The sequence below is a fragment of the Mirounga leonina genome, unplaced genomic scaffold (genome assembly GCF_011800145.1).
Source record: "Mirounga leonina isolate KUSES-001 unplaced genomic scaffold, KU_Mleo_1.0 Mir_128, whole genome shotgun sequence".
Taxonomy (NCBI): Eukaryota; Metazoa; Chordata; class Mammalia; order Carnivora; family Phocidae; genus Mirounga; species Mirounga leonina.
In genome coordinates this window covers 14,468,278-14,474,823 of record NW_023270320.1, presented here as the reverse complement: position 1 = coordinate 14,474,823, position 6,546 = coordinate 14,468,278, and the positions used below count along the sequence as shown (strand labels likewise).

General features: G+C 37.5%; 1 protein-coding gene across 1 annotated transcript in view; it reads left to right on the top strand.

Moving 5' to 3' along the window:
• Nucleotides 1–6,546, top strand: part of TNKS (tankyrase) — a 202,092-nt gene that overhangs the window by 174,289 nt on the left and 21,257 nt on the right.

The following is a 6,546-nucleotide window of genomic DNA, read 5'->3' as shown; positions in this document are numbered from 1 at the left end:
AAATAAATAAATAAATAAATAAATAAATAAATAAATAAATAAATAAAATCTTCACAAAGCAGTTGTCTGTTAAATTTGGAAAGCAAAGTAAATCCTGGACAAGTGTACCTTTTTAAAATTGCCTCTTTATGAAGTTTCTGTTGTCCAGGTGAGTCTAAAATAACATTGAACCAAAACTTGGCCATATACTCATAAACCTGTCCTATTTTCACATCTTAAATGTGTATGAAGGTCTGGGTATGAAATCACCATTACGGCATTTAAGAATTAAGACCTTTCTGTTTGTCATCCTGTTTTTATACAGGAAAATGACTTTTTAACTTAATTACTGTATGATTTAATTACCACAGTCAGTATTCAATATTGAATAATAATAAGTTCCTGAGTTTAAATTGACTGTTACTACTATATGTAGAATCTTAAAATGAGAAAGGTATTTAGTCATTTTCCCAGATCCTACTCTTTTAACATCCATGTGGGAAGATAAATTGTTACACTTTGGGCAAGTGTAATAAAGTGCTTGTAATTTAATGTGTGCCCAAATCTGCCCCCGTGTATAATCTATTAATTTTATGTTTACATTTACCCTGTTTGGCACAGAAATCTAATCTCTAGTCTGCTCACGTACTCGTTTCATAGGGCTGTTACAACAAATTACCACAAACTTGGTGGCTTAAACAACAGAAATTTATTCCCTCGCAGTTCTGGAAGCCTGAAGTTCAAAATCGAGTTGTTGGCAGGGCTACACTCTCTTGCCTCTGCCAGGTTCCCGGCCCCTTTGGCTTACGGCCACGTGACTGCAGTCTCTGCTTCCATCGCCACCTTGCCTTCTCTGTCTGTCTGCGCTTCTGTGTCTTTTAAAAGGACACTTGCATTGGATTTAAGGCCTACCGCTGTAATACTAGGTGATCTCATTTCAAGATCCTTAACTTAATTACATATGCAAAGATCTAAAAAAAAGTTTTCCAGATAGGTCCTTCATAAAGTCTGGGCATTAAAACGTGGACATATCTTTTTGAAGGCCACCATTCAGCTCACCACAACATAATATAGCCCTGCATATATTTTTTTTTTAATTTTATTTTGTTATGTTAATCACCATACGTTACACCATTAGTTTTTGATGTAGTGTTCCATGATTCATTGTTTGCGTATAACACCCAGCGCTCCATGCAGTACGTGCCCTCTTTAATACCCATCACCAGGCTAACCCATCCCCCCACCCCCTGCCCCTCTAGAACCCTCAGTTTGTTTCTCAGAGTCCATAGTCTCTCATGGATCATCTCCCTTCATATATTTTTTTTTATTCTTATGTTAATCCCCATACATTACATCATTAGTTTTAGATGAAGTGTTCCATGATTCATTGTTTGTGCATAACACCCAGTGCTCCATGCAGAATGTGCCCTCCTCAATACCCACCACCAGGCTAACCCATCCTCCCACCCCCCTCCCCTCTAGAACCCTCAGTTCGTTTTTCAGAGTCCATTGTCTCTCAAGGTTCATCTACCCCTCCGATTTCCCCCGCTTCATTCTTCCCCTCCCACTACCTTCTTCTTCTTCTTTTTTTTTTTCCTAACATATATTGCATTATTTGTCTCAGAGGTACAGATCTGAGATTCAACAGTCTTGCACAATTCACAGCGCTTACCAGAGCACATACCCTCCCCAGTGTCTATCACCCAGTCACCCCATCCCTCCCACCCCACCCCCCACTCCAACAACACTCAGTTTGTTTCCTGCGATTAAGAATTCCTCATATCAGTGAGATCATATGATACATGTCTTTCTCTGTTTGACTTATTTCACTCAACATAATACCCTCCAGTTCCATCCACATCGTTGCAAATGGCAAGCTCTCATTCCTTTTGATGGCTGCATAATATTCCATTGTATATATATACCACATCTTCTTTATCCATTCATCTGTCGATGGACATCTTGGCTCTTTCCACAGTTTGGCTATTGTGGACATTGCTGCTATAAACATTGGGGTGCACGTACCCCTTCAGATCCCTACTTTTGTATCTTTGGGGTAAATACCCAGTAGTGCAATTGCTGGATCATATGGTAGCTCTATTTTCAACTTTTTGAGGAACCTCCATACAGTTTTCCAGAGTGGCTGCACCAGCTTGCATTCCCACCAACAGTGTAGGAGGGTTCCCCTTTCTCCATATCCCCACCAACATCTGTCATTTCCTGACTTGTTAATTTTAGCCATTCTGACTGGTGTGAGGTGGTATCTCATTGAGGTTTTGATTTGGATTTCCCTGATGCTGAGCGATATTGAGCACTTTTTCATGTGTCTGTTGGCCATTTGGATGTCTTCTCTGGGAAAATGTCTGTTCATGTCTTCTGCCCATTTCTTGATTGGATTCTTTGTTCTTTGGGTGTTGAGTTTGATGAGTTCTTTATAGATTTTGGATACTAGCCCTTTATCTGATATGTCATTTGCAAATATCTTCTCCCATTCTGTCCGTTGTCTTTTGGTTTTGTTGACTGTTTCCTTTGCTTTGCAAAAGCTTTTTATCTTGATGAAGTCCCAATAGTTCATTTTTGCCCTTGCTTCCCTTGCCTTTGGCGATGTTTCTAGGAAGAAGTTGCTTCGGCGGAGGTCAAAGAGGTTGCTGCCTGTGTTCTCCTTTAGGATTTTGATGGACTCCTGTCTCACATTGAGGTCTTTCAACCATTTGGAGTCTATTTTGTGTGTGGTGTAAGGAAATGGTCCAGTTTCATTCTTCTGCATGTGGCTATCCAATTTTCCCAACACCATTTGTTGAAGAGACTGTCTTTGTTCCATTGGATATTCTTTCCTGCTTTGTCGAAGATTAGTTGACCATAGAGTTGAGGGTCCATTTCTGGGCTCTCTATTCTGTTCCACTGATCTATGTGTCTGTTTTTGTGCCAGTATCATGCTGTCTTGATGATGACAGCTTTGTAATAGAGCTTGAAGTCCGGAATTGTGATGCCGCCGGCTTTGCTTTTCTTTTTCAACATTCCTCTGGCTATGCGGGGTCTTTTCTGGTTCCATACAAATTTTAGGATTATTTGTTCCATTTCTTTGAAAAAAGTGGATGGTATTTTGATGGGGATTGCATTGAATGTGTAGATTGCTCTAGGTAGCATTGACATCTTCACAATATTTGTTCTTCCAATCCATGAGCATGGAACGTTTTTCCATTTCTTTGTGTCTTCCTCAATTTCTTTCATGAGTATTTTATAGTTTTCTGAGTACAGATCCTTTGTCTCTTTGGTTAGATTTATTCCTAGGTATCTTATGGTTTTGGGTGCAATTGTAAATGGGATCGACTCCTTAATTTCTCTTTCTTCTGTCTTGTTGTTGGTGTATAGGAATGCCACTGACTTCTGTGCATTGATTTTATATCCTGCCACTTTACTGAATTCCTGTATGAGTTCTAGCAGTTTTGGGGTGGAGTCTTTTGGGTTTTCCACATAAAGTATCATATCATCTGCAAAGAGTGAGAGTTTGACTTCTTCTTTGCCAATTTGGATGCCTTTGATTTCTTTTTGTTGTCTGATTGCTGTGGCTAGGACTTCCAATACTATGTTGAATAGCAGTGGTGATAGTGGACATCCCTGCCGCGTTCCTGACCTTAGGGGGAAAGCTCTCAGTTTTTCCCCATTGAGAATAATATTCGCTGTAGGTTTTTCATAGATGGCTTTTATGATATTGAGGTATGTACCCTCTATGCCTATACTCTGAAGAGTTTTGATCAAGAAAGGATGCTGTACTTTGTCAAAAGCTTTTTCTGCATCTATTGAGAGGATCATATGATTCTTGTTCTTTCTTTTGTCCCTTCATATATTTTTAAGACCTAATCAACTTACCATGAACTTACCCTTCCAACCACCCTCTCCTACAAAGTTTCTCCTATTTTAAGATAAATATACCTTTTATAAGGACACTTACAAGGACACTTTTATATTTCAGTTCTTCTCTTTATGGATATAGTTTCCAAATCCCTCACTGGCCTCTTTGCACCATTCTGTTTTTTTCATAAATTGACTTATAGTCAATTTGGAATTAATTAAAAACACCAATTCTTGCTCATTCCTTTTTTTTAGCGGATTTTCTTTATGTTGCTTATTGCAGTTATGGTCTTATTGATCAAAACAGTTGAGCAGAAATAGCACTGGGCTAAAAGACCTTGATTCTGATTATTTTCTCTCTCTTACTAGCTGTGTAACATGGGGTAAGGCACTTAACGTATCACTTTCCTTGACTGTCAATTATAATACCTTCAAGTGTCCAGACAGTTAAAATTCCTAGTCCTACTGTGCTTCTGTGCCAATTTTTAAAATATACTTTAATGAAGCATCAGATGTGTCTTTGTCTGGTGGTGAGGACTTTATAGAGTTCTCTAATTAAATTCACTTTTCCTTTAGCTTCACCTACCGTTGATTTACCCTCTGGTTTGGAGATTTTTTTTTTTTTTAAGATTTATTTATTTATTTATTTGAGAGAAAGAGAGAGATCATGAGCATGGGGGAGGGGCAGAGATAGAAGCAGACTCCCCACTGAGCAGGGGACCCCGGGATCATGACCTGAGCCGAAGGCAGACTCTTAACCAACTGAGCCACCCAAGCACCCTGGAGATTTCTTATGAGAATATCCTAAACAGAATGCTTTTCCCTTGTTCCCTCCCTGAAGGTATGAAAGCTATTGTAAAAACATCTTCTGCTAAAGCCAAAGGATATCCCTTAATATATCCCTTCTTCCCAAATCAGATCCACAGTAACTGTGAAATTTCACACATTTGCTTAATAAACCAAAGACCCTAATTCACACAAATAACTCCAATCGACTGTTGAAAATTTTTCAAAGGATTTCCATTTCTATTCTTTCAGTTTATTTGCCACATAATTTTGTGTTTTATTTTTTCTCTTTTACTTTATTCTCTCAGTAACTGATTTCCTGTGACGTGGATATCTCATTCTATTGATTGTAATAGTTTAATCATTCAGTTTCACAGTTGGTGCTTTTGACAGCTTCTGTTTCATCAGTTTTATTATTCTGTTTTTTCACTGTACTTTTGTTCTGAGTAAATGGCTCCATTGATTTTCTTTTTGCAGGAATAATTTCTGTATCCTTTTTTTATTAATATGTTGACTGTTCCATTTAATGTATATTGCCCAGCACAGCTCCTTTCCTCCAGACAAAGGATACTACCTTTCTTTCTATTAAACTGTGTTTGACTGTCTTCTGGCCCAGTCGTCAAGCAATCAAATTAATTTTTACTTTGACTGCAAGTGTTGCTTGAGTAACCTTTAGTTATAGAGTGATAAATTCTGTAACCCTTTCTGTAATTTACCCATAGAATTTTCTTCCATTAACATTCTATATCATGCTGTAAGTGTGTGATTGATGATGGTCAAGATACTTGTGTAGTGAGGGAAGGAGTGGGCATATACATTGTACTCATTTAATTCTTGTCTATTTCTCTTAAGCCAGGGAGTGCTTCTGTGTCCTGAGTCATTTTGACACATAAGATCTTCGTGTTTCTGTTCCTACTCAAGGTTACTTCTCTTGCAGTGGAGTGGGGATATAGTTATTTTACTTCCCGTCTCAGGAAAACATCCTTCAGGGCATCACAGCCTCGTCCCTTCACAATTATTCTCTCAGAAGTCTCTTAACTAACTTGACTTGTTTGAACATATATACTTTGCCAAGTAATACATACCCGTGTCCTTTATAGTTATAAATACAGTACCAGTATCACTTTGGCCCTTCCTGTATAACGTAGCTTCCTGATTAGAACACTTTCTCTCTGGGAAAGGCCAATTTGATTTTCACTGCAATTCCTAAACATAAATGGTATGACTTAGAAGACTTCTTTGGACATATTTATGGGCAACCTATATATTTTCATGAAAAGTGATCTTTATAAATTTTTATTTCAAAATCAAAAGACCAAGGAACAGTCTCAGGTACATTAACTATGAATGTGATTATAAAGTTAGTTCTAACAACTGTTACTCTAGCCTGCATCCTTTGAAGCCCAAGTGAAAGAAGGAGCATTTTCATTCAAACTCTTAATTTTTCTCTCCCCATTAAAATTCTACTTTTTTTCTCTCTACCCCAAAGAAAATGAACAAATCTTAGAAACAAAAGGCAACCCTTCGTCAAGTGACATTTGCTTTTTATGTAAGATGATTTAGCTGATACATGAATAATCCTTATTTTAAAGATTATAATTTGATTTTTCTAATTGAAGTATAAATGACCTACACTATTTATTAGTTTCAGGAGTACATCATAGTGATTTGATATTTTTATACATTACAAAATTATCCCTGCAGTAAGTCTAGTTACATCTGTTACCATACAAAGTCATTGCAATATTATTGACTGTATTCCCTACGATGTACATTTCATTCCCATGACTTATTTATTTTATAAGTGGAAGTTTGTACCTCTTAACCTTCTTCACCTATTTGCCAAACCCCTCAACTCCTACCTCCTCTGGTAACCAAGTTTGTTTCCTTTATCTATGAGTCTGTTTCCCTTTTCTGTTTTAGATTCAA